This window comes from Ictidomys tridecemlineatus, chromosome 8, assembly GCF_052094955.1.
Source record: "Ictidomys tridecemlineatus isolate mIctTri1 chromosome 8, mIctTri1.hap1, whole genome shotgun sequence".
Taxonomy (NCBI): Eukaryota; Metazoa; Chordata; class Mammalia; order Rodentia; family Sciuridae; genus Ictidomys; species Ictidomys tridecemlineatus.
Genome location: NC_135484.1, coordinates 84,672,825 through 84,698,415, shown reverse-complemented (window position 1 = coordinate 84,698,415; position 25,591 = coordinate 84,672,825). Strand labels below are relative to the sequence as shown.

Below are 25,591 nucleotides of genomic sequence, written 5' to 3'. Positions count from 1 at the left end.
GAGTATTCTCGACTTTAGTTTTAGAATTCATTGTTTTCTTTCTAGTTCTCCTAAATATTCACTTGGGACAGTGAAAGTTAGTTATTAAAATAAATTTGGGGGCTGTTCTTTAGTAACAACAGCAGGAAAATGTGTGCCCCACATCACTGAAGAATAAATTGAAATTCCTTAGGTTCAGAATAACAATCAAGCAATCTAATCATCAGAACTTTGATCTGATGCATATCCTTGATGCATCCTGGAAATAAACACCAGCCAGAACATATTTGCAAGACATCACTGAGGCCACTGCATTGCTAATGTTACTTGTGTAATTAGTATAGCAGTGAACTGTTATTTCCTCAAGATTCTGGGTCATTGCACTTTGAATGAATTTCCACTCTTTTATATGGCTACCCCCCCCCTTTTTATTTTTAGTGGTTTATTGTGTTTTACAGTGTAACAGTCTTTCACTGATAGAAATGAAAAAACTAAACAGAGTCCTAACAGGTACTTGGAAAACTGAAATTGATAATGGAAAAACAAATGCTACCAATGAAAACAAATAAATGGGAAAATATACCAGAGGGACTTTAATTGCCAGGAATATAGGATAAAGGGAAATCCATGCCTCTAATCACAGCAGTTTAGGAGGCTGAGGCAGGAGGATTGCAAGCTCGAAAACCTCAGCAACTTAGCAAGACCCTGTCTCAAAAGAATAAAGAGGGCTAGGGGTGTGCTTAAGGGTAATGTGCCCCTGGGCTCAATCCTCATTATCCCCCACCCCAAGAAAAATCAATTAACATGCGAGAATGTTTTAATATTTATCAGGGAAATAGATGAAAACCGTAGGCAGTACACCGGCCTGCAGAGGGTCACGGCCTCGTAATACTGAGTGTCTCCAGGGCGCCGGGCACAGCCCCTGAAAGAGTTTGTGGGCAGCATCCACGCGAGGAAGCGCACCCAGGAACACCCAATTCACTCCTCGACTGGAAACACTGGAGACATCTCCCAGGTGACTCAAGTGGGGACAGGTAGCCAGAATGCAAACCTGTGGGACCTGCGGGATGTGGCAGGGGCAGAATCACATATATTCAGGAATCTGATTTGTCCATGTCCTCAAGACCACCTTCCTCCACAGCTCCAGTCTCTGGGAGGCAACCAGGGCCTCGCGGGCCTCCACCCCTGAGGTTCAGAGGCACTGGGGCCCCCAGGGTGGGTGGCGACTGCTGGGAAGCCCTCCTGGACGCTGCCCCCCGGGTACCCACAGGACTGGTGTTTACTGGAGAAGCTGGGTTTGTCCTCTGGGAAGAAGTTCTAAGGACTGGCACTTAAGTCGCTCATTGCTTAGGGGTATGTACCCCATGGAAGTCTGCTGGCTCAGGCGCTCCTCACGACACAGGCGACATCGGCGGTGAGGCCCCTGTGGCGGGGCAGACTGCATTTGGCCTGTAGGAAGGCGGGCGCGGACGCTGCTCCCTGCGAGGGTGTGGTGGTGCCCAGCGAGGGCATAAGGCCTGGTGCGCCACAAACCACGTCCGCACATGTCGCTCCTCCAGGTCGAGCCTAGCGGCTAGGGCCACCAGGGCACTGTGGGACAAGCGTCCTTCAGCAAGTGTTTCTCCAGCTCCTGCTGATGCTGCTGCTTACTGAGGATCATAACAGGGCAACTTGGGGCCTCTGAGCTCAATAAATGATGAATTTCTTCCACTGCAGCTGCTGCTCCGTTCAGGGGAATGGCTGGCTACCTCTTTTGTAATAGAAAAGTTTCTAAAGTGTTCTTTAATTTCTTACCATTTTGTTGGTGTCGTTTGTTTGTTTTAATAAACCAATCCAATTGCATATCTACTGCTTATACAAATATTTGATTTTTTTCAGTCTCATTAGCTGGCAAGTTTGAGTGATGGGAAACAATTCAGCTTTTTGAGCTTATTTAACTTGTGGGAGAAGGTTATTCTAATGATAAATTTAGATCGGTGGTAGCACAGAATGTTTGACAAACTTTATATTTTTAAATATGAATCATTAACAAGCAATATTAAATACTTTTTTTTTGACGCTAGAGATTGAACCCAGGGGCATTGTGCCACTGAGCTACAACCACAGCCTTTTTTATTTTTATTTTGAAAGGAGGTTTCACTAAGTTGCAGAGGCTGTCATTCCTACTGCCTCAGCCTACTGAGGTGTGTTTCCAAAATATTTGTAGAGATTGCAAATAGCTCCCTAACACCAAATAATGCTCACTCTCCCTCCCCAGTGAGGGAGGCAGAGTTGCAATAGGAGTTAATGAGAGTTCCTCTATTTCCTGCTGGAACCATGGAGGGTTTGAGGGTGCTGAAGAAATCAACACATATATGAAAAAATGTTCAACATCTCTAGTAATTAGAGAAATGCAAATCAAAACTACTCTAAGATTTCATCTCATGGCAGTCAGAATGGTAGTTTTCAAGAATACAAAGAACAATGAATGTTGATGAGGATGTGGGGGGAAGGCACACTCATTCATTGCTGGTGGGACTGCAAATCGGTGCAACTAACCTGGAAAGTAGTATGGAGATTCCTCAAAAAATTTGGAATGGAACAACCATTTGATCCAGCTATCCCACTCCTCAGTCTATACCCAAGGGACTTAAAATCAGCATACTATAGTAATGCAGCCACATCAATGTTTATAGCAGCATTATTCACAGTAGCTAAACTGTGGAAGAAACCTAGATACCCTTCAATAGATGAATGAATAAAGAAACTGTTTATATATACACAATGACATATTACTCAGCATTAAAAGAGAATAAAATGGATGGAATTGGAGAATATCATGCTAAGTAAAGTAAGCCAATTCCAAAAAACCAAAGACTGAATGTTCTATCTCATAAGTAGATGCTGATCCCTAATAAGGGAGACATGGGAATAATGAAGGAACTTTCATGGGACAAAGGGAAGGGAGAGGTGGGAAGGGACATGGAGGTAGAAAAGATGGTAGAATGAGATGGACATCATTACTCTAGGTACATTGTATGATGCACATATAATGAGATTCTACATCATGTACAACCATGGAAATGTAAAGTTGTGCTGCAATTGTATACATTGAATCAAATTGCATTCTGCTGTCATATAAACCTAATTTTTAAAATTAAAAAAAAAACTCAAAAAAAGTTCCTGCTGTGCCAGAAATCCTTAAGAAAAAGTGATGCAGAATTCAGGTATGACAATGTGAGGGGAAAAAAAAAAAAGTAGGTCACATTACATTGAGTAGAGAGAAGTGATGGGAGGAGAGGGGAGGGGAAGGACAGCAGAATAAAATAGATATTATTATTGCTGTGGGTATATATGTGACTGCATGACCAATGTAATTCTGCAACCTGTACACTCAGAAAAATGAGAAATTATGTCCCATCTGATTCAAAAGTATGATATGTCAAGATCATTGTACTGTCATGTGTAACTAATTAAAACAAATATAAAAAAAAAGAAAAAGTGAAAGCCTGGTTTATTTCACTTAGCATGATATTCTCCAGTTTCATCCATTTACCAGCAAATGCTTTTCTATAGCTGGGTAATATTCCATTGTTATGTGTATATATATATATATATATATATATATATATATATATATATACACACACACAATATTCCATTGTATGTATATGTGAGATAGATAGATAGATAGATAGATAGATAGATAGATATCACATTTTCTTTATCCATTCATCTGTTGTAGGACACCTGTCTAGGTTGGTTCGATAGCTCAGCTGTTGTGAATTGAGCTGAAATAAGTCAGTACCAAAAAAACCACATGCAGAATGTTCTCTCTGATATGAGGATACTAACCCACAACAAAGGAGGTTGAGGAGAGGAAGAATAGAAGTTCATTGGACTAGACAAAGGGGAATAAAGACAGTGGGGATGGGAACAGAAAAGACAGTAAAATGAATCTGAGGTAAACACAATAATGGAGTCCTAATTGGAAGAAGTTTTACTTCTATGTATGTATAGTATGTCAAAATACACTCTTCTGTCATGTATCTCTAGAAAGAACAAAGAAATAAATAAATAAGAAAAGTGAAGGAATTTCACAGTGCTGAGAGCCACAGAGTCTGGATGGCGCCAGAAGGAGTGGTTAAGAGGTGATGCCAGCGAGCCATTAAGATGATGATAATTAAGTTATAATTGCTGTGACTGGATGATGCTGGATTGGGACAGGCTGTGTAATAGGGTGGCTCCAGGAATAGGGTGGTTCCTGCTGCCTCGGGCACCTGCCACTTTGGAGTTCCCCTTGAGTTCTCACGGGGTTTGGAGGGAGAGAGGGCTCGGAGCCCGGTGGAGAGCTGGGAGAGATCCTAGGGGAGAGTTCCCGGGGAGTGTGCGTGGAGTGCTGGTGGAGTTCGGCAATAAAGAGTTGCTGTTTTGAACCTACAAGTGCTTCGTGGGGGCTGGGTTATTTGTGCCCAGCCAGACTGCGGCATCACAGAGCTGAAGGTAAATCATCCAAGAAAGAAGTTTGCCCAAAAGATGTTATAAAAGTCAAGGAGGAAACTTATCTATAATTTAAAAAAAAAAAAAAAAGCCAAGCATTGCCACAAAGATTATAGGCACATGTACAGAATGGAGATTTGAATGGCTAGAAAATCTGGCAACTTCTGTGTACCTGCAGAACCAAAATTGGCATTTGTCATCAAGATCAAGTATCAATGGTATGGGTGCAAAGGTTATTAAGGTGTTGCAAATTCTTCTCCTTCACCAGATCTTCAATGCCACCTTCATTAAGCGCAACAAGGCTTCAATTAACATGCTGAGGAACCATATATTGCATGGGGGTATCCAAATCTGACGTTAATGAATGAACTAATCTACAAGCATGGATATGGCAAAATCAGTAGGAAACAAATTGCCTTGACAGATAACGCTTTGATTGCTTGATCGCTTGGTAAATATGGCATCATCTGCATGGAGGATCTGATTCATGAGATCTACACTATGGAAAACACTTCAAAGAGACAAATAACTTTGTGTGGCCTTTCAGGTTATATTCTCCAAGAGGTAGAATGAAAAAAAAAAGACCACCTATTTTGCAGAAGGTGGAGATGCTTATAACAGGAAGACCAGATCAAGAGGCTTATTAGAAGGATGAACTAAGGTATCTACCATGGTATTTTTGTAATATGGTCATTTAATAAAACAGTACCTGTTCTTAATGTAAAAAAATAAAATAAAAACCTTAATGAGAGCACTAATGCAGGGGCTTTAATTTATCCCTAAAGTATATTATGAATGTCACTAATTGACAACTGATAAAGAATTTTTCTTTTTTAAAATCAATGTATTGACTTATTTTTTCAGTTTTTACAAAAGAGGATCTTTTTAAGTTTATAACTACACAATCATCTTATTATAATTAACCTCAGAAAACCCAATTTTTATTTTGTCAGGTTTCTTTATGTTATTCTGTTTGATATCCAAAAGAATAGTCACAATATGTTTGAATTCTCAAAATTTAGAGTGTCAACAAACCTTAATATTTCTTTTTTAAAAAAATATGATAACATTTTTATATGCCTTTTTTTGTATTTACTTATTTTTATGTGGTGCTGAGGCTTGAACCCAGTGATTCACACATGCTAGACAAGTGCTCTACCACTGAGCTACAACCACATTCCCAAAACCTGAATATTTCTATTATTTTTCCCTTTATAAATTATCAGAGCAAATATTTTTGTCAATGATGGTCATTCCAAGAAACCCAAATAAAAGACATTTTAATGTTTTGATGATTTTGGACTTGGAATCTAGATTTTAGAAAAGAAAATAAAAACTTTTTTTTTATGTTACTTGGGATTGAACTCAGGGCCTCACACTCATCACCTAGCTATACTCTCCCCCACCCCACCCCAAAATAAAAAGGTATGTCTCCGACTAGAGTACTAGTTGGTTAAAATGATAGAAAATGTATAAAACGGAGGTGTATTTTGAAGTTAGAGCCAACAGCAATTTCTGATTTCAAGATTTGGGGCAAGTGTCTCAAAAAATGTTTCTAAAAATTAGATTAAAGACTGAGAACTACCTCAGTTTCTTTCTTCCAGTTCCCTCTGCAGAACCCTGAAGATCAGAAACAGTAGCAATTTGACGCCTCACCTAGGACAACCTCCTGGGAGGTACCCAACTGAGGTAAGCTTCCACCACTCCCATCAAGGGCCAAGTACATTGGACAGCCAGGTGGGACCTGCCGGTGGCCATGGAAAGAATCCTAAATACCCACCCAATCATTTTTCACTGCAGGCTGCTGTGCCAAGAGTGGATGCAGCCAGGGAACACTCTGGTACCTCCTCCCAGTCTTCCCCCGAGGTAAGACAGTGGGAGGAGCCATGTTAGTGGTGACTGTATGCTTGAATCTACCCACAGGATTTTCTTCTCAGAATACTTGGATTTGGGTGATGGGAGACGTAGACCTGAGAAGGGAGCCCCTGATGACCTTTTCTGAAGACACACGTGCACCTCCTGGGAAAGTATTTTGCAAGATTTGAAGCCTGGAGTTTCCCCCTTTCTTTTTTTTTTTTTTTAATATTTATTTTTTTAGTTTTCGGCTGACACAACATCTTTATTTGTATGTGGTGCTGAGGATCGAACCCGGGCCGCACGCATGCCAGGTGAGCGCACTACCGCTTGAGCCACATCCCCAGCCCCTCCCCCTTTCTTCTTGCTATCTATCTCTCCCATCTCTTCTATCTCTCCTCTATCTTCTGCCCCATTCTCATTCAGCTAATTAATCTCTCTCTTTTCCTCCTTTTCTCCCTTCCTCCATCCTAAGCCCAGCACAAGATCCCTTCTTCCTCCTGGAGAAGTTTACCTTTGCTCAGAAGAAAGAAGTAGGGTAAAGAGAAAGATTTATTTCTGCTCAGGAGTAAAAAACAAAATGAATACAACCTCAGAAAATTATAAAGAATTTAAATTGAAAAGGGGAAGTTGATAAGAAGAGATGAGATCCAGACCATCCTGTCAGAAAGCAAGCATCCAGTGTGACTTGATCTTGTTGCCAAAGCCCTGTCTTTCACTCAATTCTTTTAAATGCACAAAAACTAAGCAACAATGCATTCTGCTATCATTTATTTTTAAAAAAATAAATTTAAAAAAACTAAGCAACAATCGAACCCATTTTTTTTTTTTTTTGGTGCCAAGAATTGAATTCAGAGACATTCGACCACTGAGCCACATCCCTAGCCCTATTTTTTGTATTTTATTCAGAGACAGGGTCTCACTGAGTTACTTAGCACCATGCTTTTGCTGAGGCTGGCTTTGAGACTGCAATCCTCCGGCCTTAGCCTTCTAAGCCACTTGGATTATAGGCATGTGCCACCCTGCCTAGTCCAACCTACTTTTAACTACTTAATATTATTGCTTTTATTTATTTATTTGTTTGTTTGTTTATTTATTTATTTATTTGGGGTACTGGGGATTTAACCCAGGGGTACTTTACCACTGAGCCACATCCCCAGCCCTTTTCATTTTTTATTTTGAGACAGAATTTCAAGAAGTTCTTGAGAGCCTCACTGAGTTGTGTAGGAGCTCACTAAATTGCTAAGGCTGACCTTGAACTTATGATCCTCCTGCCTCAGCCTCCCAAGTCACTGAGATTGCAGGTGTGCACAAACACACCTGGCTGCTATTGCTTTTAAGTACCAATCATCTGCCTTTCTGTTTCCATCTGTCCTGTGGAATATTTGATGTTGTATATCAGTGTTAATGACTGAATTTTGAGGTATTTTGTGAATAAAAAAATATTTAGAAATAAAGTATTACTTTTCTAAGTTTCCTTAGTATGGTTTTTATGTTTGGAAGTGAAAAAAAAAAGGTGAAGTTTCAAAATATGTATAAGTTGCACCTATGTTATCAGGAGGCTTAAATTTTTATTCTGAGAACAAATCTAGTTAGTGTACATATTGATATAGAAACTGTCTAACTTTTGTGTTGAAGATAAAAATAATCATATCAATATATAAAAATTATCTTTCAGGAATAAAATCACCTGTCAATTTATTCATGTATAATTATAAAAATGGTATTACCCAAAGTGCCACAATAGGACCAGAAACATAGAATCAAGATAGCGTGCAGTGGGTAACCTAATGCTAATTATGCACAATCTTTGCTACCTCATATTTTAGAAAATAAGGGTTGCAAGCCTAAAATTGGAGTAAGTAAATGTTTTATTTAACATATTCATGTGAATGTGCACTCACACAAAGTGCAGGATTCTTAACAATCTTAGGTTTGCCTGTCTCCTACTGGATATGGACTCATAGCAAGACAGGCACATCTGAAACCAAAAGTATCAATACTTTTCTGATAGCAGGAAAATATGCTAATAAATGTGCACACAAATAAAATATAGTTTCTATTGCCTCCTACATGATATTTAGAAGATTTTTTATACTTGGGCAAAGAAACAGACCATCTGTGAGAAACATCTTCAGATTTACAGGTTTCATTTAGTATGACTTCTCAGATTTTTATCAGAAGTTCAATTCATTTTTTTATTTTTTGACTTGTAGATGGACACAATACCTTTATTTTATTTATTTATTTTTATGTGGTGCTGAACATTAAACCCAGTGCCTCACACATGCTACACAAGTACTCTACCACTGAGCCACAACCTCAGCCCCAGAAGTCCAGTTCTTATTCCATAGCTCTCCCACCCTGTCAGTCTCTGGATGACAGTTAAAAGTTTCAATCTTCAATGCAAAGAACTCAAAAAACTTAACTAGAAAAATAAATAACCCAATCAATAAATGGGCAAAGGAACCAAATAGACACTTCTCAGAAGAAAAAATAAGATTGATCAACAAATGGGGATGGGGATATAACTCAGTTGGTAGAGTGCTTGCTTAGCATGCACAAGATCCTGGGTTCAATCCCCAGCATCACCAAAAAAAAAAAATAGAAAAAAAAAGAATGTCAACAAATATTATTTAAATGTACCACATCTTTGGCAATTAGAGAAATGCAAATTGAAACTACACTGAGATTTACTCTTTAGTCAGAATGGCAATTATCAAGAATACAAGTAACAATAAATGTTGGTGAGGATGTGAAGGAAAAGATACACTCATACATTGCTGGTGGGACTGCAAATTGATGCAACCACTCTGGAAAGCAGTATGGAGATTCCTCAAAAAAGTAGGAATGGAACCATCATTTGACCCAGTTATCCCACCCCTTGATGGGTGTATATCCCAAGGATTTTAAATTAGCATACTACAGTGACACAACCCCATCAATGTTTATGGCAGCACAATTCTTCTTTCATCAGAAAAATGGATAAAGAAAATGTGGTATATCTATCAACCATGGAATATTACTCAGATGTAAAGAAGAATGACTTTATGACATTTGCCTTTAGCATGGAGACTATCATGCTAAGTGAAATAAGCCAATCCCAGAAAAACATAGGTCAAATGTTTTCTATGATATGTGGAAGCTAATCCACACTAAGGGGGCAGGGAGAAGAAGAAGAATAGAAGCTCACAAATTAGACAAACGGAAATAAAGAGAAGGGAGGGGGTATAGGAAAAGAGAGTCAGTGGAATTAATCTGACATAACTTTCATATATATATATATATATATATATATATATAAATACACCACAGTGAATTTCACCATTGTGCACATGCACAAGAAATTAATTTTAAAAAAATAAAATAATATAAAATAAAAAATAACTATGGGTAAATGACAGAAAGATCAACAGAGGGAAGGAAGCAGGAGATGGGGAAAGAGAGGGGACAGGAGAGGTACTGGAATCCTAATTAGAATAAGGTATATGCCATGCTTATATAATTATATCTAAATGAATTCTACCATCATGTATACCTAAAAAGAACTGATAAAAATCTTAAGATAATAATTTAAGACAAAAAAATCTCAATGCTCAGATTGAAAATACAGGGAAAAAGATTCATATACTGGTGATGGAAAGTAACTTCCTATCTCATTTCAACTTCAGATATTAGTTTAGACTGATTATGGTAATCCCATTACCCTTGCCAGGTGCCTGGTTTAGGAAATGGTACTTATTGTGATTTTGAAATGAGACAAAACCTAGAGAAGTCTCCCAGAAGAGGTTATCTCACTTCTGAAAAGAGATTTTAAAAAGAAAGAAAGAATAGAAGAATTTGCCTCTTCTCTTCTCCTGGTAGTTGTGCCAGAATGAGAATTGGTAAACAGCAATAAGCATCTTGCAGCCACCAGCCTGAAAGGGCAGCCAACACAGGTAGAAAAACTGAGAGCCCTTAACAAACCATGCCTGGACTTCCTTCTATTGACAATAGTTCCTCTGTCTTTCTTTTTCTTTTTCTTCCTCTTTTTAAACCCCTGGTACTAGGAATTGAACAGGGGATACTCTACTACTGAGCTACATCCCAGTCATCTTTACTTTTTATTTTGAAACAGGATTTCACTAAGTTGCCCAGGCTATCCTAGAAATGACCATCCTCCTGCCTCAGCCTCTTAGTTGCTGGTATGAGCCATGTGCCACCACACCCAGCAGCAATAATAACTTCCTGACATCCAATTTGACCAATATTTTCTGTTAGTTGCAGTTCAAAATGTGTTACTTAATACCTGTTCCTTTCCTATGCTATTTATTTTGATAATTGGGCTCACCAATATTCTACTTTTTGAAGGAAGGAGAATGAACTATACATAACCAGTATTTTTTCACATAATCTCTTTTTTAAAAAATATATTTTTTAGTTGTAATTGGACACAATACCTTTATTTTATTTGTTTTTATGTGGTGCTGAGAATCAAACCCAGTGCCTCACACGTGCTAGGTGAGCTACCGCTGAGCCACAACCCTAACCCCTCACATAATATCTTAAGATCAAAAAGCACCATGTATGCTCCATTTGTGTGCAATGTGTCAAAGTGTATTCTACTGTCATTAATTAGAACAAATCAAAAAAGAAAAAAGGAAAGCACAGTGTATCTTGATCAGTTTGATTTATAAGCACTTACCAAAATGATATATTGACATCAAATATGTCACAATTGAAATGCATATGTAGTAGTTCTGGCTCTATTGAGCACCAGAAAACTAATGCTGTAGAAAAATTCAATTTATACATTAAATGGTGAAACTGTTTAGTTGGAATTCTTTCATTGTGCATCTTGCTGGGGAGAAACTCTATTAATGCAACTAGAATGAGAAACTTCAGTGTTATTTCTATCAAACCTGTGAACTTATACTGGGACCAGGTGTGGTGGCACTTGACTGTAATCCCAACAACTCTGGAGACTAAGGTGAGAGAGTTGCAAGTTCGAGGCCAGCCTCAGCAACTTAGCAAGACCCCATCTCAAAATAAAAAGTAAAAAGAACTGGGGGTGTGGTTAAGTCCCCAGCATTAAAAGAAAAAGAAAAAAGAACCACTATAGAAATTACACTGGGGATAAGTCCAATAAATGTAATGAAAGTTAAAAAAAAAAAACACTATACTTATTGCTAAATCAGAGAACCTATAGTAGAGAAAATTACTATAGATAATCTATATGGGAAAGCAATTGTTTCTTTTCTAACCTAAACATGTATGGGGGTCGGCAGGGGTGAGGGAGTGACTTTTACATTTAATCCATGGGAAGTTTCAGTCCCATCTGAATTTACTAAATATCACTGAATGCACACTGATAGACCCAACCTGATTTTCTCTTAAAATTGGGAGCCATCTCACCACAAAGCCATGAAAAGATAATTTCGGCTTTATTGCAAATTCTGAACTAGCTTGGAATACCTGCCCGTGCCTTGAACCTACCCATACCTGGGTCTCTCTGACCAGATAGCCCTCTCTGAAACTTTAGTGAGGCCTCATAAATATTGGCCTTCCCTGGCCAGATAACGACCCTCTCTGAGGCTCTAATGACCTTCATAAATTCTGATGCCGGCCTAGCAAAAATGTTATGTTCATCAAAATTTTGTTATCTCTAACCCCACTTTGTGTAACTTTCTGGACTATGAAGCTGAGCTGCAAGAAAGTGTGGGGCTGTCTTGTTCCCATGGTTTTTGTTGAGAGAAGCAGCCCAGCCGGTCGAAATAATAAGCTTGCTTTAATTTGATTTTAATTGGAGTCAGTGGTCTTTTCTTGCATCTTGGTCTAACAACACCAGAAAAAAAATACTCTATAAACATAATCAAAGATAAATGTTTCAAAGTCATTTCATCTTTTTTTAAGTTAGAACTTTTATTTAGCGGAAAATTGCAGTCTCTCTGGTTAGCATTTTAACAAATATTCAGTATTCACTTAAAAACTAATTGCTAGATTGCAAAGACAAGTATTATGATCTTTTTGTAATCATGAGAAAACTTACATTTAAATAAATTGAGTTTATTATCAATATACAGAGAGAAGCCATAAATTCAGATATTTTGCACTCAAGGAAGCACAAACTTTAATAATGAAATTTTTAATTAAGTTACATACATAAGCAATCATTTTGTTAGAATTTTTTTTTACAGATATCAGGTCTGAAGAAGATATCTTAGTTCTTCTTGGTAACTTGGAGCAATAGTCAGGCAAACTTTTCTAAAAAGGACCAGAAATTAAATATTTTATGCTTTATTTTCATGTAGTCTCTTTCAAACTATTCAACTCAGCTATTATAGTACAAAAGTAGTCAAAGATAACTCATAAATGATGGGTACAACTGTGTGCCAAGAAAATTTTATTTATAAAAACAAAGTGAATTTTATATAATTTTATGTGTAATGGAATATTATCCTTCATTGGATTTAAAAAAAACAAACACTTAAACTGGGTATGGTGGCACATGCCCATTATCCCAAAACTCAAGAGGCTGAGGCAGGAGGATCACAAGTTCATGGCCAGCCTGGATAATGTACCAAGACCCTGTCTCAAAATAAAAGTTAATAAATAAATAAAAGGGCTTAGGGTGTAACTCAGTAGTAGAGTACCCTGGGTTCAATCCCCAGTGCCCCCTCAAAAACATTTTAAATATAAAAATTATTCCTATCTCACAAATTGTACAAAAACAGGCATGAAAAAGAATTAGTCCTATCCAGGTACTAAATATTACAAAACTTCAATAAATAAAAGGCTACATTTATTAATGTAGAAATAAAAGAGATATCTCAATGGCATAAAGTAGAAAATCCAAAAACATACTCAAAGTATATATAGAAATTAAATATTTAAAATGGATACAATTCAGACTAATGGAGGAAAGATCACTTAATCAATAATGTTGAGATAAGGAGATAAACCATTAAAAATGAATTTAAGCCATACCTTGCTGCTAAATCATATTACATCTCAGGCATATCAAATATCTAAATGTGGAAAAGAGAACCTAACTATACCAAAAGAAACCAAAAGCAAATATTCTATAGTCATGAAATGAAGAGGTCCTTACCAAGAATGAAAAAATCCAGTGACTATAAGTAAAAAGGATTAATGAATATCAAAAATACTTTCCTCTTACCTCAACATTGTAAAAGCTATTTATGCTAAGCCTCAGGCTAGCATCATTCTAAATGGAGAAAAATTGAAGGCATTCCCTCTAAAATCTGGAACAAAATAGGGATGCCCTCTCTCACCACTTCTATTCAACATAGTTCTCGAAACCCTGGCCAGAGCAATTAGACAGATGATAGAAATTAAAGGCATAAAAATAGGAAAAGAAGAATTGAAATTAGCACTATTTGTGGATGACATGATCCTATACCTAACGGACCCAAAAGGTTCTACCAAAAAACTTCTAAAACTAGTAAATGAGTTCAGCAAAGTGGCAGGATATAAAATCAACACGCATAAATCAAAGGCATTCCTGTATATCAGTGACAAACCCTCTGAAAGGGAAATCAGGACACCTACTCCATTCACAATATCCTCAAAAAAAATAAAATATTTGGGGAATCAACCTAACAAAAGAGGTGAAAGATCTTTACAATGAAAACTACAGAACACTAAAGAGGGAAATAGAAGAAGACCTTAGAAGATGGAAAGATATACCTTGTTCATGGATAGGCAGAATTAATATCATTAAAATGGCCATACTTCCAAAAGTACTCTATAGGTTTAACACAATGGCTATCAAAATCCCAATGGCATTCCTTGAAGAAATAGAAAAAGCAATCATGAAATTCATCTGGAGAAATAAAAGACCCAGAATAGCTAAAGCAATCCTAAGCAGGAAGAGTGAAACAGGTGGTATAGCGATACCAGATTTCAAACTATATTCTAGAGCAATAGTAACAAAAACAGCATGGTACTGGTACCAAAACAGGCAGGTAGATCAATGGTACAGAATAGAGGACACAGAGACTAATCCACAAAATTACAACTACCTTATATTAGACAAAAATGCTAAAAGCATGCAATGGAGAAAGGATAGCATCTTCAACAAATGGTGCTGGGAAAATTGGAAATCAATATGCAACAAAATGAAATTGAATCCCTTTCTCTCACCATGCACAAAAGTTAACTCAAAACGGATCAAGGAGCTAGGAATCAAACCAGAGACCCTACATCTAATAGAAGAAAAAGTTGTCCCTAATCTCCATCTGGTGGGGTCATGCTCCAAATTCCTTAATAGGACACCTATAGCACAAGAGTTAAAATCAAGAATCAACAAATGGGACATATTCAAACCAAAAAAAATTTTTCTCAGCAAGAGAAATAATAAGTGAGGTACATAGGGAGCCTACATCCTGGGAACAAATTTTTACCCCTCAAACTTCAGATAGAGTGCTAATCTCCAGAGTATAAAAAGAACTCAAAAAGTTAAATAACAAAAAAGTAAATAACCCAATCAACAAATGGGCCAAAGATCTAAACAGACACTTCAAAGAGGAGGATATACAATCAATCAACAAGTACATGAAAAAATGCTCACCATCTCTAGCTATCAGAGAAATGCAAATTAAAACCACCCTAAGACACCATCTCACTCCATTAAGATTGGCAGCCATTATGAAGTCAAACAATAACAAGTGCTGGCGAGGATGTGGGGAAAAGGGTACACTTATACATTGCTGGTGGGACTGCAAACTGGTGCAGCCAATTTGGAGGGCAGTATGAAGATTCCTTGGAAATCTGGGAATGGAACCACCATTTGAACCAGCTATTCCCCTTCTCGGACTATACCCAAAAGACCTAAAAAGAGCATACTCCAGGAACACCGCTACATCAGTGTTCATAGCAGCACAATTCACAATAGCTAGACTGTGGAACCAACCCAGATGCCCTTCAACAGATGAATGGATTTAAAAATGTGGCATTTATACACAATGGAATATTACTCAGCATTAAAAAAATAACAAAATCATGGCATTCGCAGGGAAATGGATGGCACTAGAGCAAATTATGCTAAGCAAAATTAGCCAATCCCTAAAAAACAAATGCCGAATGTCTTCTCTGATATAAGGGAGGTGACTCAAAACAGAGAAGGAAGGAAGAGCATGAGAAGAAGATTACCACAAAACAAGGAAAAGAGGAGGGAAGGAAAGGGAGGGAGGAGGGGAATTGCACTGAAGACGGAAGGAGACCCTCATGGGTTCACAAAATACATATATGATGGTGTAAGGAGGAAGGTAAGGAAGAGAGAGAGAGAGAGAGAGAGAGAGAGAGAGAGAGAGAAGTGTCACAGTAGAATGGGTAGAGAACAGTGATGGGAGGGGAGTGGGGGGATAGGGAGGGCAGCAGAATACAACTGACACTAGGATTGCTGTATGTATACACATGGATGTATAACCAATGTGATCCTTTAATCTGTACACGTGGAAAAATGAGAATTCTTACCCTATTTGAATCAAATGTATGATATGTCAAGATCATTGTATTGTCTTGAGCAACCAATAAAAAAAAAAACACATTCCTGACAAATACCACCAAAGTGAGTGAAAAACACACAACAGCCAGGCATGGTGGTGCACACCTGTAATCCCAGCCACTTGGGAGGCTGAGGCAAGAGTATTGCAAGTTTGAGTCCAGCCTGGGCAGTTTAGCAAGATCTTGTCTCAAAATGAAAAATACAAAGGATTGGGGAGGTAGCGCAGTGGTAGAGCACCCTGGATTCAATCCCCAGGATTGAGGGGAAAAAAAGACAAACTGGAAGAAATATGTGGAACTCACATTACAAATAAAGCACTAATTTTCATAATGCATCAAGAGGTACTACAAATCAATTACAACTTAATGCACAACAGCCTCAATAGTAAATTCACAGGGCCACCTCGGGAATTGCTTCTTGAGAATTCACTTCCTGTGTTCAGTTACTGAGGCAAGCAAAGGCCACTGCAGCCACAGTTCAAGGGGCCCCTTACAGCTCGCACAAGCAGCAGACCTTGATGCCATCCACATAATGCTAGTTTAGCCGTCCTGCAGAATGCACGACTTGAGGGGTTATTGGAGACTTCCACTGAGATTTCAAAGGACAGCCTAGGAAGCAGTGTGTCACAGGGTAGGAGACCCTTCAAACAGTCTCTGAGACAAATGCACTGGTACATGACTTTAATCCCAGTGACTCTGGAGGCTGAGGTAGGAAGATAGCAAGTTCAAGGCCAGACTCAGCAACTTAGGGAGGCCCTAAGCAACTTAGTGAGACGCTGTCTAAAAAAAGGGTAGCGGGCTGGGCACAGTGGCGCACACCTGTAATCCCAGTGGCTCAGGAGGCTGAGACAGAGGATTGAGAATTCAAAGCCAGCCTCAGCAATGGTGAGGCACTAAGCAACCCAGTAAGACCCTGTCACTAAATAAAATACAAAATAGGGCTGGGGATGTGGCTTAGAGGGTGAATGCTCCTGAGTTCAATCCCTGCTACCAAAACAAAAAGGGAAGTGGGGAGAGGGGCTGTGGGGATATGGCTCAGTGCTAAAGTGCCCCTGGATTCAATCTCTAGTACCAAAAAACAAACAAACAAATGAAAAGGGGAAGAAAAAAAAAAAGACAGGATGATACCAGGAAGGTGGATTCCTTATTGAGATAAACTGCAGGCAGCAAGCAAAACTAGGACAATATGGCTACATGGGGTGGGGCCGCCCAAGCCCTTCAGAACTCACATACTCCACTTACGTCCCAGATATAGAACATGGAAACTTAGGATCTAAAGTTTGCCCTGCTGGGTTTCCATATTACTTTGGTCTGATCCTTCCATCCTATGTCCCTATGTCTCCCTTTTAGAATGGGAATGTTTCCTCTGTACCATTACATCTTGGGAACATATAACTTACATTTCATTTTGTTTTGTTGTTGTTGTTTTGCAGATTCTCACAGTTGAGTTTGCATTAAGTCTCATAGAAGACTTTGAACTTGGACTCTTGAGCAATGCTAGAACTGTTAAGCTTTGGGAGATTCTTGAAGATGGACTTAATGAAGTTTGAGTTCTGACATGTGTTTTGGGACCCATACGCAGAATGCTATCATTTGGATAAGGGCTCGTGTGTTGAAGGTTTGGTCCCCAACTCATGGAACTATTGAGGAAATGGTGGAAATTTTAAAAGATGAGTCCTAGTGGAAGAACTTTAGGTCATTGGGAGGATTTCTTCAAAGGGTATTGTGGAACCCTGGCCCTTTCCTCTCTTTCTCTCTCACATTGTGGCCAGGAGGTGAGCAGTTTGGCTCCCCGCCACCCCAAACACACACACATTTCCTTATATGCTACTTTCGCTATTAGCACAAAGCAACAGGGTCAATCAATCATAAACGTCTATCCTCTAAAACTGTGAGTCAAAATAAACCTTTTCTCTTTATAAGTTTATTTATCTTGAGTATTTGATATAGTAATAGAATGTTGACTAACACAGAGATAGTATCAATATATCCATCTCATAGTGTTGGGTATTAAATGAGCTAGTATACTTAAAGAGCTTAAAACAGTAACTGCTACATAGTAAATGCATAGAATCTGAAAGCTCAGCTCTTGTCCCTACTGCAATACAAGAACAAGACTAAGGTTTTGTTTTATGGCTTTGTTAGCAAAGGAGAATGAATACACAGAGGACTCCTGTCCAGAGGCTATGATTCTAATTTCCTAGGGGAACAGGGGAATTTTAAAGAGGGGATACAAAAGGCTGTACCTGTCAGGAGTTATAATTCATTTTCGACCTTGATAGATAGCCATTTCCTACATCCCCAGGTGCCAAGTCTGGATTCCTTCATTCCTGTGGCCTGTGAGCCAAAGGACAGATAACTCAGCCTAGGACAAGAATAAGATTAATCTCAATTTCTCAATGTTAAGGGACAAGGAGAGAGAGAATAAGGGGAAAAAATCATGTTAGTTTTAAATGAGTAACAGTGGCAGAGCAGCAAGGGTTAGATTAAGGGCATGCAGTGAACCCCTGTTACACTATGTGTTAACCCTTTCTGTCCTTTCTCTCTGTTCTTCCTTTTCCTTTTTTCCTACTATAGCATTCCTGTCCCCCCACCACAATGGATGTTGAACCAGGGGCTTTACCATTAATCTACATCCCCAGTCCTTTTTATTTTTTTTTTTTATTTTGAGACCGGATCTTGCTACATTGCTTAGGGTCTCACTAAATTGCTGAGCCTGGCTTTGAACTTGTGATCCTCCTGTCTTGGCCTCCCAAGCCACTGGGACTACAGGTGTGTGCCATAGTATCCAGGCAGCATTACTTACTTTTCCTTACTATTTCCTCACTATGCTTCTCTTGAACGTGAGCCCTCCAAGAAACTGCTGACCCAAACCAGTCAGCATTTCATGCCATTATTTTAAATGACTTCAGAAAAATACAAACATAGCAAAACATAATGGCTCACATTTTAAGGCTGGTAGACACATTTTGTCTTGAGATGTGTCCATAGAAACCCATTTTTCTGTTTTGTTGTGTATTTTTTCTTAGTTTGAGATGGCCCCCAAATCAATTAATGACAGAATGGAAGTTAGGGTATCTGGTTTAATTTTTCTCGTTATATAGCTAAGTATCTTGTTTTCACTAGTTTTTCCCCAACTTCTTTGGAGCTCAATTTCCTTATCAGTAAGATATTCTTAGGGATGAACTTAAAAAAAAAATGGGCAAGATGGAATTGAAGACCTACCAGAGAGGATGCTCTCTACAAAACCATAAGTTACTGGCTCAACCAACGGGGAAATTATCACACAAGGCAGATAGCTCAAGGAAGACAGAATTCAGGAATCCAGAACTGAGCATCTCAGTGATGCCAGCCATGTAATAAAGCAATTTTCCCCCAGAAGGTGTTAAAATTATTTCCTCCTCCTCCACCAACTTCTTACCTAACGTTCTCCCACCCCACTTTAACAACCCATTTTTCTGCACAAGATATTCTAAACTATAAAAGAGCCCTCTGTTGTGCCTCCTTTCCTCTGCACAAAGTCATCTGTCTATCTGAAAAGAAAACGCATATGCTGGCCCCAATTATTCCCTTTGATATGAGAAGGCAAAGGAGACCCAGATGGAGGTGCTCTTAGAACAGAATGACAAAAGGGTCTACTGCCTTTTGTCCCACTGTGTCTCTTGTCTTCTTATAAAAACTGCCCAGGAAAAGTCTCCTCTGCCTTCCTCAGAGCCGGCCCAATCTCTGTGGACCGAGCTTTGCTTGAACTTCTAGCAGCTGAACCTTGGACTCCCTAACACTGGGTCCCAGGTTTCACTGGACTCTCTAAAACTAGACACAAAGCAGGGGTCAAGTTATCAAGCTAGGCTTAGAAGTCAGATATAACAGAGCCATCATATGGAAATGAACAAAGGGCTTTAATCACGCTTCTTCCTCAGTAAAAGAAGAAAAACTGGGCGTGGTGGTGCATGCCTGTAATCCCAGCCATTGAGGAGGCTGACACAGTTCAAAGCCAGCCTCAGATATTAGTAGACCCTAAGCAACTTAGTGAGACCCTACCAGGAAGGCCTGGCAATGTGACCCAGTAGTAAGTGCCCCTGGGTTCAATCCCCAGTACCAAAAAAAAGAAAGAAAAAAAAAAAAAAGACTTCGATTCCCCTGGTCAAACTGGTCAGACTTCCTGCTCCTTTCCTTTAAGTTCACCAAGTTATCTTTATCATCCAGGGTGTTCTGCAAGCTTGTTATTGAACCTTAGATTGCTCAGTGCTCCACCAGATGTCCACTAGGGCCAAGAAGTCTGAAAACCTTTATTTTTATCCAAACTTGTGAAACTACCATCCCGCCCCCAAGACTCCTCCTAAGCCCTTTTCCTTTGTATAACTGATAAATTTGCGGGCTCGGTAATACGGGTTCGAGGCTATGCGCCGCCTTCTCGGTTGCTATATTTCCGATTCAACTTTCTGTAAGGCAAGCACCGGTGCTCGGTGGTGATTGGTGTTTGCTGCACCTCGGGCACGCGAATCTGATTTTGGTGATTAGTAACCCCAGAGGAAGGAGGTGGGCGTGGCCGCGGCGGCGGAGGCCCACCAGGAGAATGAGCTGCGCCCCGCATCACCTCTCCGAGGCGCGCCGACCCCTCCCGCTGACCTTGGAGAGGGAGCCCAGGCAGATATAGCCGGGACCCTGCCAAATGCATACGGCTGCAGCGCAGGGAATCACCGGGACCCTTCTGGAGCACGTTATGCGGTTGGAGCCTAGATGCAAGGGCAGCCAGCCCCAGGCCTGCAGAGCCCACTACCCGCGCCGCCGGAGCCCAACTGCCCCTGAGGAATCCGCGGAGAGAAGAGCCTGCGGCGTCCACCCAAACCTGGACGCCCTTGGAAACTAGGTTGGCAGAGCTGCGTGATCAAAGACCTCCTGGCTGCGTCTTGGATTCCAACGATTTCCTGGGCACCCAGTCGAACGAACTGCCCCTCGTCGTCGTGCTTGGTGCTCACTCCAAAATTGGTGAAAGATCCTAAGGTCTCTTGGGAGTCTGACCAGGAACATCGCCTGGGAAAGATGCCTTCAGCACTTCAAGGGGGTTGAGAGGGGACATTATGTCCTCAGGGGACATTAGATGTTCCACATCCAATGAACAGCCTCTTACGCATCCGACAGTTGTCTGTGGAATACCATCTGCCAATTAGGCCAGGGGAAATTCGTATCCTTGGGTTACTGTTATTTCTTCCAATGGGTTTCATTTTATCCCTGTTGGTTAATGGCCTCAAACAAGAATCAGAAGAATTTTTTTTTTCAATAAGAGCATTAATGTAGGCAGGGAATGTTCAAGTCAGTACCAGTGATGAGGGGACACAGACAGCAACTAAAATTTCAACTTTGAGAACTTCTTCAGTATCCTTATCATCCTAAAATATATGGTATATCAGCTACTTCAGAAAAAAAAAAAAGTCTTAAGCCAGAGCATGCTCAAGGAGGCAGATTGCCCACTTGGGCAGAGCTGTGTTTTCCCCATTGATGAAAAAGGCCTATGGGCACCTAGGAACTGCTAGTAGTCTGAGACCTAAAGATATGAAGACTATGACGTGAGTATGGGCAGTGCCTGATAGGTTCTCCAGAACAGGAATAGGTAGCGACTCTAGGAGCATTCCCTTGGCAAACCTAGTCCAGGGTATACAGAGGCAGAAAGTAAGAAAGGGATCCCAGTCCTGGGAAGGAAGCAAGTTACCACAGTGGAACAAGGACCATCCAGGTATAAGGACAGGAAAACCAACATTGACCGGGAAAAGGGCAAAAGCCGAGAATAGTTCTCTTCAAAGATGATGTGGCCTACTGACAAAGGAGGCCAGTGATATCTGGCCTTTGAGTGGGAAGGGTGGATTTTGGAATGAGCCTGCAAGCTCAACTAGACTAAGTCTTGATTAGTCTAGTTTCTGAGACTCCTGGAGGCAGAATCACCAAAGAACTTATAGGGGAATGAATCCCTGTGAATCCAGGCAAAAGCTCATTCTATGGCAAGAGGACCCATTCTTCCCTTACTCTTGGGTATGTGCAAGGTGTAGTATACTTTACATTAAATGGCACAGAACAAATTTCTAAGATCCTTAGGTTAAGTAGAGGTTAAGGCTTGTCAAATAGCAAATTTCTAATAAAGTACCTTTTTAGTTCTGTAGAACTCTGAGATATGGAAAGAAGATAAATTCTCCCCAGGAACTCTAAAACAATTATAATGTAAGGAAAATAAAAAGTACAAACTCTGTACCAAAGAAGGAATTGAATGGGTAAAAAATAAGTAAAAGATCACTGTGAGCTAGGTCTGGGGGAGGTGGGAATGGAGAATAATGATTGTCACTAGATGAGTTTAAATAGACATTTTTCCAGTATCTCAAATCTTTAGCATTCACAACCTAGTCTTAATAACTGGGCTGAGCTGGGCCTGGTGGCACACACCTATAATCCTAGTGACTTGGGAGGCTGAACAGGAGGATCACAAGGTCGAAGTCAGTCTGGGCAACTTAGTAAGAGCCTGTCTCAAATGTTTAAAAAATAAAATGAAAAGTGCTGGGGGTGTAGCTCAGAGGTAAAGCTTTCCTGGATTCAATCCCTAATACTAAAAAATAAAAATAAAAAACTTTAAAGTACTCACTTCATTAGCACATATATTAAAATTGGAATGATACAGAGAAGATTAGCATGACTCCTGCACAAGGATGACATGCAAATTCATGAAGCGTTCCATATTTTAAAAAGGACACTACTCAGAAGGGGCCTGCTCAGATAGAGCCTGCTCACACAGAGGTTCAGAAGGGAACCGTTCAACTGGAGCTGCCTCCTTCCATAGGACCCTCCTCTTTATTATTATTATTATTATTATTATTATTAGTCAATGCACCTTTATTTTATTTATTTATATGCAGTGCTGAGAATCAAACCCAGTGCCTTGCACATGCCAGGCAGGCACTCTCTACCAGTGAGCCACCGCCCCAGCTCCAGATCCTCTTTATAACAAGCCAATTCCCAAAAAGACTCCTCCTTAAAAAGGTAACAGAAAGTAAAAGTCCAACATGCATAATGAAATGGCACAAGCCCTTACTGAAGTTGGCTCAGGGCCTGTTAAAGATGGCCTGCTGCTAAAGGAACATAGAAGCACACAAGAACTTTTGGCACCATCACCAATGCTGCCGAAGGAAAACTTAAGAGGAGGCAAAAGACCAAACATCATTCTCTGAAGATAAGGAAACAAAGACCCTCTTCTACAAGTGGGAGCAGAAGAGGCAGAGAGGAGTGTAGCTGATGCCTGTACCAAGGCGTCTACTAGTGTTTCATTTTCTGGACAAAAGTTGAATATACCAGAGGGTGAAACTTTAGATGATAAGCATCAGACTGATTCAGCTGTGTTTTGTGATATGGAAATGGACACTGATCAGAACCCAACAGAAAATCTCCCAGGTAAAGACTCAGCAGTTGAAGAAGCAGTTTACGAATGGCTTCTTCCCCCACCACAAGAAGAAAACAAAGCGGTTTTCTGCACTGGCTTCACCTTCTGTTACTATGACAGCAAATGAGTCCCAGGAAATTGATTAAGATGAAGGCACCCACAGTCAAGATGGAAGTGACCTAAGCGACAACATGTCAGAGGGAGTGAGGATTGTGGACTGCATGGAACTTTACAAAAGATGCAAAGGACTTCTTGGCAGTCAAAATGACTGAGGGAGATTTTATTTGTATCTTCTTGTGATCATTCTTTTAGAAAGGAAAAAAATTACATCAAACACATCAATTACCACTGGTTAATGTGTACTTCCTTGAAAAGGCAGCTAAATGTCAGGAGTAATTAAACTTTGGACTAGGTTGCAGTTCTTCATTTGTAAGGGCTATGACTTTTTATGTTCATTTATAGTAGTGGAACAACCTTTTATGATTGCTTTAATTAGTGTCCAATGTTGATTGTTAAGAGGCATCCTTTTTCTTAGAACTTCATGTATAACTAACTATTGATTATTGTATAAATTGTAGCAAATCCAAGGTAATTCGTGTAGTAAAACCTGCAGTTATGTAAATCTATTTAGCTTATGTATTCTATTGAAATGAGAAGGCCCTGATGGGATAATAGTATTCAATGGCTTTGTTACAACTTGTCAGTTTTTTTCTCTGTCTTATATATCACTTTAAAAATTGGCTTAATAACAAATTACTTGAACAATTTGAATGCTTTATATAAAGTTATCACTTTAAGATTTTTTTTTCAAATATTTATTTTTTAGTTGTAGTTGGACACAATACCTTTATTTACTTATTTACTTATTTATTTATTTTTATGTGGTGCTGAGGATCAAACCAGGGCCTCCCACATGCTAGGTGAGTGCTCTACTGCTGAGCCACAATCCAGCCCACTTTAAGATTTCTTTAGAAATGAAAAAATACATTTAAATTGAAGAAAAATTCACCCAACAACAGATATCATATTAGTCCATGTATTTACTTTCTGAGTTTTGATCAATATTTTTTGTGTTAATCATCATGATTTTGGTGTATTCTTTTGTTTTGGTGCTTTAATAGCTTAAGATGTTGCACATTTCTTGTAACCTATGCAGTTATACTTTTCTAGAAATAGCATTTGTGGTGATCAGTAACACTTTATACTCATGTTTATTTTGACCTCATTGGAGGGATGCTTTTAGGCTTGTTTGCAAAAGGCAGTTTTCTTTTTTGCAGAATAATAAGTGTATGCAGGTTTGTGAGCAAATGAAACATGCAGGTTCAATCCATTCATTATGATTTTCATATCTTATGTCTTTGTCAGGATCTGTATTTCACATTAAGTTATTTATTTTGAATGAATATAGTAAATTCATAGAGCTCTCTCTCTCAATTTTGCAATAAATGAACCACTGGAATTAAAAAAAAAAGTAAGCTGTCAGTTGGGCATCACCATAACTGCAAAGGAGATCTACCCTCTGAGAGTACACTTGGACAATCAGTCTGAAATGAAACTTTTTTTGGTATAAGGTGGAAGTTTTGTTAGCTTAATTTTACTGTGTGAATTGGGGGTTTAAAAATACATTGTCATCAATAGTTAGTAAAATATTTGTTCTAATAAAATACTTCTAAAATCAGAAAACAGTTTTATGGGCACAAATGCTCATCTCTTTTGTACTCTTAATCAGCTAAGAAGAGCCCATAGAAAAAGTAGTGAGAAAAATATGTCATGTGTGACAATCAAGAATTGTCTTCAAGTATTAAGTGCAATAATCATCATGAGATGCCGCAGGCTGGCTGGCTGGGCAAAATAACCGGGGGTTACGAATAACTTGTGCATGTTGATACAGCAGGAATGGGAGCCGTTTATTGTAGGACAACAGAGCTATTTATACATTTTGCACAGCTTATCTTAATTAGCATAAACTAGATACATCAGTCAACCAATAAGGAATCTCCACACTTAGTGGCTCACTTTTGTTACTTTTCAAACCACTCCCTCTGGCATTTTGCCAGGCACCATCCAAACTTGTTTTTCGAACTCTAACATTCCCCTGGCAAAATACCAGGTGTTATTTTGACTTGTTTACAGACCTTAACAATGAGAAGCAAAACAAACTTTGAAGCAATAGAGAGGATGAATAATCTGTCCTGAGGAAAAATCCAAAGATCAGCTGTGACCAGTGTGAAGTACCTTATTTACTTACAGAGAAACTCCACTAAATGTTAAAATCTTTAGCAAAATAAGAGAAATGTTGGACAGTAATGTCATTTTCAATAATGTAGTAGCCAATGTGAGTTCTTACTACTT

At 39.2% G+C, this 25,591-nt stretch overlaps 2 non-coding genes and 1 pseudogene across 2 annotated transcripts; all 3 read left to right on the top strand.

Annotated features, from left to right (window-relative positions):
- Window positions 1-4,494: 4,494 nt before the first annotated feature.
- On the top strand, window positions 4,495-5,164 carry LOC101969459 (large ribosomal subunit protein uL30 pseudogene; annotated as a pseudogene).
- Window positions 5,165-8,833: 3,669 nt separating this feature from the next.
- On the top strand, window positions 8,834-8,906 carry Trnaa-agc (transfer RNA alanine (anticodon AGC)). The gene has a single exon. It is a non-coding gene; the product is annotated as a tRNA-Ala (tRNA).
- Window positions 8,907-22,439: 13,533 nt separating this feature from the next.
- Window positions 22,440-22,546, top strand: LOC120889405 (U6 spliceosomal RNA). Its single transcript, XR_005733301.1, has one exon. It is a non-coding gene; the product is annotated as a U6 spliceosomal RNA (small nuclear RNA).
- Window positions 22,547-25,591: the final 3,045 nt, after the last annotated feature.